The sequence below is a fragment of the Schistocerca nitens genome, chromosome 7, assembly GCF_023898315.1.
Source record: "Schistocerca nitens isolate TAMUIC-IGC-003100 chromosome 7, iqSchNite1.1, whole genome shotgun sequence".
In the NCBI taxonomy this organism is placed as follows: domain Eukaryota; kingdom Metazoa; phylum Arthropoda; class Insecta; order Orthoptera; family Acrididae; genus Schistocerca; species Schistocerca nitens.
This window is the reverse complement of record NC_064620.1, coordinates 446745253-446758230: the sequence shown is the minus strand read 5'-3', so window position 1 is coordinate 446758230 and position 12978 is coordinate 446745253.

The window sequence follows — 12978 nt, the reverse complement described above, 5'->3', positions numbered from 1 at the left end:
TTGGACCAGCGTTCGTGCTGGACGTGCAGACCGCGTGAGACGACGCTTCATCCAGTCCCAAACATGCTCAATGGGGGACAGATCCGGAGATCTTGCTGGCCAGGGTAGTTGACTTACACCTTCTAGAGCACGTTGGGTCGCACGGGATACATGCGGACGTGCATTGTCCTGTTGGAACAGCAAGTTCCCTTGCCGGTCTAGGAATGGTAGAACGATGGGTTCGATGACGGTTTGGATGTACCGTGCACTATTCAGTGTCCCCTCGACGATCACCAGTGGTGTACGGCCAGTGTAGGAGATCGCTCCCCACACCATGATGCCGGGTGTCGGCCCTGTGTGCCTCGGTCGTATGCAGTCCTGATTGTGGCGCTCACCTGCACGGCGCCAAACACGCATACGACCACCATTGGCACCAAGGCAGAAGCGACTCTCATCGCTGAAGGCGACACGTCTCCATTCGTCCCTCCATTCACGCCTGTCGCGACACCACTGGAGGCGGGCTGCACGATGTTGGGGCGTGAGGGGAAGACGGCCTAACGGTGTGCGGGACCGTAGCCCAGCTTCATGGAGACGGTTGCGAATGGTCCTCGCCGATACCCCAGGAGCAACAGTGTCGCTAATTTGCTGGGAAGTGGCGGTGCGGTCCCCTACGGCACTGCGTAGGATCCTACGGTCTTGGCGTGCATCCGTGCGTCGCTGCGGTCCGGTCGCAGGTCGACGGGCACGTGCACCTTCCGCCGACCACTGGCGACAACATCGATGTACTGTGGAGACCTCACGCCCCACGTGTTGAGCAATTCGGCGGTACGTCCACCCGGCCTCCCGCATGCCCACTATACGCCCTCGCTCAAAGTCCGTCAACTGCACATACGGTTCACGTCCAAGCTGTCGCGGCATGTTACCAGTGTTAAAGACTGCGATGGAGCTCCGTATGCCACGGCAAACTGGCTGACACTGACGGCGGCGGTGCACAAATGCTGCGCAGCTAGCGCCATTCGACGGCCAACACCGCGGTTCCTGGTGTGTCCGCTGTGCCGTGCGTGTGATCATTGCTTGTACAGCCCTCTCGCAGTGTCCGGAGCAAGTATGGTGGGTCTGACACACCGGTGTCAATGTGTTCTTTTTCCCATTTCCAGGAGTGTATATTCTTACAGTATTTAGCTTAGAACACACTTCAGTGGACTCGCATTCGGGAGGACGACGGTTCAATCCCGTCTCCAGCCATCCTGATTTAGGTTTTCCGTGATTTCCCTAAATAGTTTCAGGCAAATGCCGGGATGGTTCTTTTGAAAGGGCACGGCCGATTTCCTTCCCAATTCTTCCCTAACCCGAGCTTGCGCTCCGTCTCTAATGACCTCGTTGTCGACGGGACGTTAAACACTAACCACCACCACCACCCAAACAACCCAACCCAACTTCTTTCAGGTAACGCCGCGGTATTTTCCCTCTAATCAGAAGAACCTGATAAAAGTATCTCCAATCATTGTACGATTGGTGTAATGGATACATTATTAGGGTACAACCATAACTTAATCATTGTAAGAATGTGGATGTTTACACTGCAGTGGCTATAGCTGTTGATTCAGTGTATTGTACCATTAAAGAATATTTCAGATTCCTCAAACAAGGGTTGTTTTTCTAAAACATTTAACGGAATATATTAAGACCATAGTCTACATTCTGAAACAAACAACCGGTGTTCTTGGTGTGGGTAACTTTTACGCTATTATTAATCTGATGGACGCTGATGCACTCACTAAAGCGTCTGTGAATATTCCTTTCTCAGCTAGCAGACAGAGATTTACAAGTATCACAAGCAGATTTTAATGTTCTTGACTGTTCATATTCCTATGTGTAAATATATTGTTTTTAGTGTGTTTTATGTTAAGCAATGATCATGCGTCTTCCGTAATACTAGCGACTTTGTAGGAAAGTTCCTCAACAAATTTCATTCAGGCTCTGCGTTTCTTTTCTGAGTTCGCATAGCAACTGGTTATATTTAATTTTATTTTTCCCCCTTGAGACTCGCAGCTAATTTGTCATTGTATCCACAGGCAGCAGCGTATTACTGGATCTACTTTACAACGGGTTCACTTTATAACTGGTTCACGTGCAGATACATCGTGTCTGAAACGACTGTTACTACACCATGCCCTCCTGAAGATAATAGCGTGCTGTAGAAACGCATTGCGTCAAACTATGGAGTTGAACATTTTTTCCAAAGACAATAATTACACTGAAGTAACCGCATTTGTTGATGGACTCCTGACATTTTTATTTATTTATTTATTTCTTAAGTAAACATTTGCTGCCTGTTATTATAAAGCAGGTCATATTTGTGTGATTTTACATGTTCTGTCGTACAAGTTCAGTTTTATTATTAGTATAATTCTTTCTTTTTTTGAAAATTTTACAAAAAAATAAATAAAAAAATAAGAAAAACAAATGAAATACATGTATGTATAATAAGCAGAAACGCTTAGAAGCAATTTTTTAAAGCTTGTTGCTCACTTTAATAATGGCAGTGATGGGATACATAACATATTGTGGATGTATTTTAATTTAATTTTAAAAGTGTATTTAATGGAAGAAACGAGAGATGGAAATCTGACTTAGCTATGATGTGACAGGCCTTCCCTTTATACTTCCTGCGTGGATGGTTATGTCTGCTAAAAATGAGCTGTCTTGACAGTGGTAATACTTAATTTAATGTACTGATTAGTTACGCTGCAATGTGTTTCCGAACTTAAGGTAACAGTGGAGATTGGGAGTTGATCTAAATTTCATAGCTGCGAGCCAGTCACACCTGATGCAGCAAAAGAAGAAGAAATGTCACATCTTCAGATAGTGTTACATGCTATGAAATGTTATAACAAACAACTACACAGAGAGTTCTTTTCCACATTAATTCGACATAGTCTTGCAGAACCTTAGCTCACTTTTGCTATGTATGTCTCGTCTTCACTTCCTGTGTGTAATGTAGCACCCGATTCCGTGTCTGTTCTTGCGTCTGTGTCGTTTACTGTGTACTGCTGACCTGTCCGATGTGGAGCCTGTCTTATTCTAGCGTATGGTCTCCCCCGTTTTTATGTCGCATATAGTGCTCGCGATTCTTCGTCTGCGATGTTGTTTTTGGAGTTCCGGTCATCTTGTCTGCATATTGACTGTCCTATGTCCTGGTTTCTTAAACTCGGTGTTATGTGTCCTACGGCATCGTAGATTAGCACTATGTGTTCAGGTGTACCATTCTCTCAACAGGCACGTCCGCCTCGATTGCTCAGGGATCAGAGCGGCAGAACGCTATGAAAATTGGCCCGGGTTCGATTCTCGACTGGGTCGGAGATTATCTGCTCAGAGACTGGGTAGTCGGCTTCGGAAGTGGTCCGTGCAGACCGGCTGCGCGCACCGGACACCGCATAGTACTTGTATACTTACGCGTCGCGGTATTTCGTGGTGTATAGCGTCCATTACTACTGCAACTCAGGGCGCAGTGTTACCGCCGAGCGACACTTAAAGTAACATTCCAAGCCGGACATGCATGACCGCGCGCTTTTGAAATTGAACAATTCATTCGCGAAGGGCTACGTCTGGACCCCCAGGAAGTGATAGGTATTCACTTCTCTATCACTGTCAGTATCGTCTGTATTAAAATGACGAGGGAGGAAGCACATACTGAGGTAGTTCGAAAACACGCATACGGACTCAAGCATTCTGATGGGCATATTGGAGAGGCAACGGCAGATGACGCTAGTTTCGGTGTTCAAACAATTCGGGTCTTTGAGCTCCCTTTCGAAATGCCACAAGACGTGGTCGTCGAAGCTTTCCGAACGTACGGCTGTGTTGTGGGGCACATCGCGGAAAAGCTGCAGATTTTCACGACATACCACGTGTAGAATGGTGTCCGTCACATCAAAATCGAACTCTCCAAACATGTATCATCCTCTCAGCTGATAGGTGGCCTGCGAGCCATCGTTATGTATGATGGCCAGCCGTGGACGTGTGCCAGTTGCGGACAATAGGGCCACGTTCGGTCAGACTGCCTCCGCCAACGTTTGCTCCAGGTCCCAACCAGTGACTCAGCTCCCAAAGTGATAGTCACTTCTTTACCAGACAGCTACAGCACAGCCGTACGCAGCCCTGATGCCTCACTTCGGGAAGCGCCAGTTCTCCCTCCGGCACTCCCCACTGGAAATGGCGGTGCTGCCACTGCCTCACCGGCACCATCTCCTCAGACGGCTATGAGACCACCAACCCTCCAGAGCTCGATGACAAGCCAGCCCGCTGCGATCGACATCGATGCGAGTGCGGTGGCTACCTCTGCTTTTCTTCAGACGGGTGCGACCTCGAACATTCTGATACAGAACAGCACCTCCAAAAGCAGCATTCGCACCGGAAACAGAAGAAGAGAAGTGAAACGCCATCTGACGACACACTGTTTCATGCGGTATCACAGGCAGTGGAGCGGATACTAGACAGTTATCTCCCTTCGAGCGCACTGACGAAGGGAGTGGCCGCAGCTGATGTCCCATCTGAGGAACGATCCCACCCGACAACGATGGATCCCATGGAGGGAGAGTCCCTGGACCCCGATACAGCAGCGTCACCATAGCTCACCCTTGATGAGTGTGACAGTCTCTTGCCACCTGTTCCAGTCTTGATGATGTCGACGATGGAGCAGATTAAGGTGGTGGCCATCAGGCCGTGCCCCTTGGAGGTGCCTGACCCACCTTCCACCCAGTGATTGCAGCTACAGTGACTGCGCCAGATGTTACACTCCACTCAAGCATCTCTGCTGGAACATTTGTGCCAATGGTGAGAACACGCCCACAACACTACCGCATCGCGGCGATGAATCTGACCACCATTCGGGTTTCCTACAAACTGGCAATGTTCCGAGAGACCATTCATGCTGCTAATGTCGAAATTGCCCTCCTCCAATAAGTGATCGTCGCGGATTTCTAAGCCTCCACACTGATCCCATGCTTCTGACAGCGGTAATGGAATCGCCTTTCTCCTCCGTTATGGACTCCCTGCTGAAGCTGTAGTGTACCTTTCTAATACTAGAGGTATGGATCTCACGCTGTCCGGCGTCCGCATCCTCAATGTATATGCCCCGTCCTGCTCCAGACGACGTTGTGACCGACACAGATTCTTTGCTGACGAGGTAACACCGGTTTTTGAGGGTCCCCTGGATGAAATGGTTCTTGGTAGCTATTTAAATTCCACACGATGGCCTGATCACCAATTTCTCCGTCATTCCCCGTGTGGGGTCCTCTCTGTCATCATCAACAGACTTCAGCTTGTTGACACATGGAGAAAGGTCCATGGCACCCGCACAGGTTTCACATACTGTACGGCGCTTTCGTCTAGTCACCTCGAACGCATACAGGGTGGTCCATTGATCGTGACCGGGCCAAATATCTCACGAAATAAGCGTCAAACGAAAAAACTACAAAGAACGAAACTTGTCTAGCTTGAAGGGGGAAACCACATGGCGCTATACTTGGCCCGCTAGATGGCGCTGCCATAGGTCAAACGGATATCAACTGCGTTTTTTTTAAATAGGAACCCCCATTTTTTATTACATATTCGTGTAGTACGTAAAGAAATATGAATGTTTCAGTTGCTCCACTTTTTTCTCTTTGTGATAGATGGCGCTGTAATAGTCACAAACATATGGCTCACAATTTTAGACGAACAGTTGGTAACCGATATGTTTTTTAAATTAAACTACAGAACGTAAGTACGCTCGAACATTTTATTTCGGTTGTTCCAATGTGATACATGTACCTTTGTGAACTTATCATTTCTGATAACGCATGCTGTTACAGCATGATTACCTGTAAATACCACATTATGGAGTAAATGCTCAAAATAATGTCCGTCAACCTCAATGCATTTGGCAATACGTATAACGACATTCCTCTCAACAGCGAGTAGTTCGCCTTCCGTAATGTTCGGACATGCGTTGACAATAAGCTGATGCATGTTGTCAGGCGTTGTCGGTGGATCACGATAGCAAAAATATCCTTCAACTTTCCCCATAGAAAGAAATCCGGGGACGTCAGAACCGGTGAACGTGCGGGCCATGATATGGTGCTTCGACGACCAATCCGCCTGTCATGAAATATGCTATTCAATACTGCTGCACCCGCACGCGTGCTATGTGCCGGACATCCATCATGTTGGAAGTACATCGCGATTCTGTCATGCAGTGAAATACCTTGTAATAACATCAGTAGAACATTACGTAGGAAATCAGCATACATTGCACCATTTAGACTGCCATCGATAAAATGTGGACCAATTATCCTTCCTCCCATAATGCCGCACCATACATTAACCTGCCAAGGTCGCTGATTCCAGTTGTCGCAGCCATCGTGGATTTTCCGTTGCCCAGTAGTGCATATTATGCCGGTTTACGTTACCACTGTTGCTAAATGACGCTTCGTTGCTAAACAGAACGCGTGTAAAAAATCTCTCATCGTCCCGTAATTTCTCTTGTGCCCAGTGGCAGAACTGTAGACGACGTTCAATGTCGTCGCCATGCAATTCCTGGTGCATAGAAATATGGTACGGGTGCAATCGATGTTGATGTAGCATTCTCAACACCGACGTTTTTGAGATTCCCGATTATCGTGCAATTTGTCTGCTACTGATGTACGGATTAGCCGCGACAGCAGCTGAAACACCTACTTGGGCATCGTCATTTGTTGCAGGTCGTGGTTAGCGTTTCACATGTGGCTGAACACTTCCTGTTTCCTTAAATAACGTAACTATCCGACAAACGGTCCGGACACTTGGATGATGTCGTCCAGGATACCGAGCAGCATGCATAGCACACCCCCATTGGGCATTTTGATCACAATAGCCATACATCAACACGATATTGACGTTTTCCGCAATCGGTAAACTGTCCATTTTAACACGGGTAATGTATCACGAAGCAAATACCGTCAGCACTGTTGGAATGTTACGTGATACCACGTACCTACGTTCGGAACTACTACAGCGCCATCTATCAGAAAGCGAAAAAAGTGATCCAACTTAAACATTCATACATCTTTACATACTACACGAATATGTAATAAAAATGGGGGTTCCTACTTTAAAAAACGCAGTTGATATCCGTATGACCTATGGCAGTGCCATCTAGCGGACCAACCATAGCGCCATCTAGTTTCCCCCTTCAAGCTAGACGAGTTTCGTACTTTGTAGTTTTTGCGTTTGATGCTTATTTCGTGAGATATTTGGCCCGTTCACTATCAATGGACCACCCTGTATACCTCACACGTTCCCTTGCTGCCGACACTCGACATGACGAAATATAACCTCTGGCTTTCTCTGACCACGTCACATACATCTGCGATGTCGTCCTCGCCCTCCAACAGATGTGGCACAGCCGCAGCCTGCGGAAATTAAATGTTTCCCACCTGACTGCCCTCGATTTCCGACGGATCGTTGAGGATGCGTGGGCCCTCTGTCGTCGACGTCGCCCCATATACATATCTACCTTATCGTGGTGGCTATCCTGGGCGAAACCAGTTACGCAGGGCACTGATGGGATACGGCAAGCGAGCTCCATGGACTTCTACTATGCGGTGCTTCGTGACTACACTTTTATGGCATTCTCTCCTGTCCATCAGACTATAGTGCATCGTGCTAAAGCACAGATCACTTCACTCATGCGACGATGTTTGGAAGGGACCCTTGTCAGATCGTGCACCCATAATCATATGCCTCACGAAACGCAATCGATGTACCACCTTCTCACAGAACGCCGAGGTCGTCGTCGAGCTCTTATCCACGACCTCACCGATGCGGAAGGAAGACGATACACTACGCAATGCCCCATTGGTCATGCTTTCTATTCTCATTTCCGCCGGCTGTGCGCTGCCATCCGTAATCCCCCGACCTTAATTGAGAAGGTAGCAGCACTGGCTGTGAACACCATGCCAGAGGATATGGCTCAAGAACTTCAAGAACAAGTAACCTCCGATGAAGTCCTAGATGTCCTTGATGCTATCAAGGTGGGAGCTGACAACAAGTCCCCTGCACTTGACGGCCTCCCCCTCGCATTTTACAAGTGTTTTACCTACTTGGACGTCTATCTGTCGTTAACTGATGTCACCCACAACGACGATCCCAGCTATCTTCCTTGATGGGGTCATCATCCTGGTCCCTAAGGCACATGGGCGATCACAGATATGTGATTATCGGCCCATCACTCTACTCAACAGTGATATGAAAATTTTTACCCGTTTGTTGGCCTCACGACTCAAAAAGGCAGCAAGACTTCATCAGACTTCGCTGGGCGTTGACAACAACATCCACACGGCCCTTTGTCGTTACAGGGACATGATCGCCCTCACGTGGTCGCAACATTTACCTAGCGCATTAGCATCACTTCAGTCAGGCATTCGACTGTGTCGACCATACCTTTCTGAAGTCGGTCCCCCAACACATGGATTTTCCGGCTCGTTTAGTAACAGTGGTAATGCGACTTCAAGAATACTCTGTAATGGTCGCTTCACCGCACCTCTTGCCATCAAGCGCTCTGTCCGACAGAGTTGCACACATTCCACAATAATGTATGCTTTAGCGTTAGACCCCTACTCCAGGGGCTTCGCCAACGCCTGGTGGGCCTGACTTTGCATGGGCGCCGCTTCTGGTGTACAACATATGCTGATGATCTAGTTCCCTACCTACGCGCGGTTCTGACTTGGGTGGCGACATATGGCAGGAATCGTGCAGTTCTCCTAATATTTCCAAATCGAAGGTTCGGCCCGTTACTGAGGGTCTACCTGAGAGACATGTCGCTCTTCTAAGTGTGGCCACCAGCGTCCGCTGTTTGGTCACACATTTTATGAATGGCATCCGTCGTTCAGCGGCAACCAACAGTAGACGTCTCCTCCAAATGATCAGAGCTGGCCTTGTGGACCACCGGCTTAGATCCCTCGACATTTTACAGCGTGCGCAATACGTGAATATTTACCACGCCTCACGCGTCCCCTATGTGGCACAAGTGATCCCGATTCCAACTGCCCTCGCACGTCGTATGTTGTAGGGCGACGTAATCCTTTGTCTGTGCCGCGATATTATGTAAAGTTCAATATTCTTCCCTTACCCTCTCGCAGGAGCTTGGTGGAGTGGGCTTATTCCATGTGCCAGACATAGTTACGGCACTTTTATTAGCTCCCAACTGAAAGTCTGGCGTAGCTGCCCGACGAGCCTGAACAGAGACCGCACTGAATGAGACCGACCACGTAATAAAATTCGCCGACACGGAAGTTCTGGCTGTAGAGAAGCATTATCACACGCGCTTGTTCAGAGAAGCTGTAGAAATACAAAAACACGCGAACAGTTTGAACAAGAAAGAGGAAAGCCTTAAGGTCAACGGATCCTGGCTTCCCGTACCGCAGCGTACGACCGTCGCAGGTAGCAAGAGGAGAACCGCACCGGAAATGACCGCGGAGAAGCCCTCGGACGTCGGCGCGCCAGGTACATATAGTCTGCGGCCGCGAGCTCGGCTCCAGTTCACCACCGGCAATGGAGGGTGAAGCTTTGACAATGCCAGCCACTCGTGCTGGCGAAACGTCAGAAAAATCGTTAGATGAACGTCGGCCGAAGAACCCGAGACGGAAGCCAATAGGCAGTTTGTCAACAAGTGGCCACGAAAGCCTTAACAATTTTGTAATGGCAAACAGCTCAACCACTTTCGTTTGCACCGTATCCAACTCGTTGACACACCACTCTGTGTTCACTATAGTGTAGCGGACACAGACACTCATCGATTCTCATGTGTTCCGTCGTCTGACATCCGGAGGTTCGCGCAGCGCATCTTGGCTTTCCTTACCCGAGAGACACCTGCTAAATCACTTTCCTGACGCCTTTATTCCCGGATGTGATTCATTACCCCGCAACAGAAACTAACGCTGTGAGTTAGATATGCGGTACACTGTCCGCTACATTTTTGACCCCGACGAGAAATCAGAACTAGGTTATTGGACGTACCTTAACGATCGACAATGCGCGCTTGTTCGCAACCCCAGATACAAGCAGTTCTTTTCTAGTATTCTACGGAGCGTCTTTCATGACCCGCCTTCCAGCTGGAACGTCCAAGGCATGAGATTCTGATGCTTTTTGGCCGACATGATGTGCTGAACGCACTACAAGCGGAATATCCATAAAAATTTCGAAAAGACACGGTTGGATGTACCGCCAATCGGAAGACGCTAGCGACTCCTGGAATTCTGGTACAGAGACTAATTTAATTTAAATACTTAAAAATAAATAAGTAAATAAGTAGGTAAAATAAAATATACATAAGAAACGTAAAAAAAAGAAAAAATGCAATAAAATAAACAAAAACAACAAAAGCCCATACACAACTACTTTCGTTTCCATCGCTACTCTCTACTTCCTTCCCTCCCCCCTACTTTCTCTTTCTTCCTTTCCTATCCGTTGCAGTAATAGGGTAGTTGTTTTGGGATAGGCGTAGATGGGCGCCTACGCCTGAAGAGGCGAATCTTATTTTTCCTTTGTGTAGGACACAAGTGGCCATGGCAAGTAGATTCTGTTTTGTAGTTTCCTTTTCCTGTCCAGGGTCGGACATAAAGTGGTACAGTATACAAAAAAAAAAAAAAAAAAAAAAAAAAATTGGTCAGCGTGGGTGGCAGCATGCTGTGCATAAGGGACCGGGTTCAATTCTCGGCTGGGTCAGAGATATTCTCACTCAGAGCCTGGGTGTTCTGTTGTCTTCATCATTATTTGATCCCCATAGGCACGCAAGTCGTCGAAGTGGCGTCAACTACAAAAACTTGAACCAGGCGACCGATGTACCCGACGGGAGGCCCTAGCCACACGACACTTCGGTTTTCACCACAGCCACAAGTGTGAGTCCTGGACAGTACAAAAGGCATAGACAAGCCTCTTAATAGGCTGCGTGATCACAACGGATAGCAGTGCCTGCTCTGCAGCGTGCTACCAGGATGGCTACAAGGTTGGTAAGGAGTTCTTGATTCTCCAACAGCGCGGCTGAGAACTGGTGAACGGCTGTTCGTACATGTGTACATGCTGCAATGCGTCTTTCCAACGCACCTCACAAGTGCTATACTAGATTTATGACGCGGGAACGGACAGGCCAGACCATTCGCCGAACATCCTCTCATTCCAAGAGATCCTTTCCCTGCGCTGTTCGAAGCGATAGCGCATTGTCATCCATAAAAATGAAGTGAAGACCGAATGAATGCTTGAAGACATGGACACAGCGAAGTAATAAACCGTTACAATAACATTGACCGTGAGCATATCGTTTCGAAGGTTTGGAGGTCAGTACACATATGCATCCTTATGGCTCCCCATGCCATAAAACGTGGGTCACCAACACGATCATATTCCACAATGATGGATGTACTCTCATATGGCGAGAAGTGGCAACACATATTGCAGCCAGGAACATAGTCAAACATGACTGTTGTTGCCAACACGGCTGACGGAGCAAGGCAATGCACTACCACAGGGATTCCTTATCAACCTTGTGACCTGCATAGGAGCACGTTGCAGCACTTGCATTGTCGTCCTTGATGATTACATTCCTAACTGAGAACAATGTCACACCTTTTATACTGTCCAGGGGACAGCCAATGATAGCGGTGGCTTTATTTTAATTATTGTTGAGCCGTGCATTGCTCGCCGTCTCACCATTTGGTATTTTACACCCTGTTCTAACGTATTCCCATCTCACCACGTTGGTTTAAATTACTGGAGTTACTGAGTTTCTGTTTTGCCTGACCTTCATCGGCGCTAGTAGCACGTATCGATATATCCCCTCTGGTAGGATCTTTGCTTGGCTGTTATTACTTACCGGTTGTCATCTGTGGTGGAGTCTGTCGGAACGTGCCAGGAGGAGAGCTCACGGCGGCAGTTCGGGTCGTGAGTTGGGCCCTGCCAGGGAGTTGCAACGCGTCTGGAGTGCAGCCCAGGCCAGCCAGTCGCCGACTTGCAGCAGCAGTGAGCCCTGCTTGGAATCGCCCGCCCGACCGTTGCCGCCACGCACCACTTAAGCCGGGCCTGAGTTTTGGTGGATTGTTGGTCGGTAGTTTGGTCCAAGGACATCTCCGTGCGGCGTACTCGACTGGGCCCGCTCGCGGTCTCTGCGCAGTGTCGGGGTCTGTCTGGAGCTGTCCGATCGGTACGAGCATCGTCGCTCATTGACCCAGGACGTGAAGGTGGAGTGGTTTTGAACATTACGTTGTTGGTTCCGGCGTTGCTGTTGTGGAGGTTTTTCTGTGAGCAACGACGAGTGAAGTGTTCGAGATGGCCGCCGTCAGGTGGAATTGATCAAATTAATTTATCCATAGTCAAGTGCACCAACGGAATTTTCTGCCTTATGGCCGTTGGTGTTCTGGTTACCTGCCATGGCCGCTAACATAGTTTTTAGACAGTGTCTTTCCCTCACCTGTTGTTGCTGCCCAACATGGTGTGTAGTTTTGGCAGCTCAGTTCACATACGCGTTTGTTTGGGGTAGTGATACTTGTAATTTTGTGTGTGTGTGTGTGTGGGGGGGGGGGGGCTAGAATTCTCATGTACTCCATCGTGGCAAGCAAGCGGTTGGTCGTTCGGTCCGTGATTGTCCCTTGGTTGGGTTCGCACGAATTAAGTGTAGTTGGACTCACCACCTGTCTCGACTAAGTGAACGAGGACAGACCAATCCACTGGAGACTCTTGAGTGCTATTCTCTTAATTATCCTTTAGGCAGTGTTAATGTTGTTGTAATTTAACTGTATTTTACATTTGGCAAGGTTAGTTGTGGGCCTTCAGTCCTGGAAAAATGTTCTCATAGTTTCCTTCAAGTCAAAACATTATCGCCTTCTGCTATTGAAATTTTATTGTAATTTCCTCTGAAAAACTTTATAAGTTATTGTGGGCCTTCCACCGCTGGTGTTGCAAAAGGAAATTTTTAAACTTAATGTATTG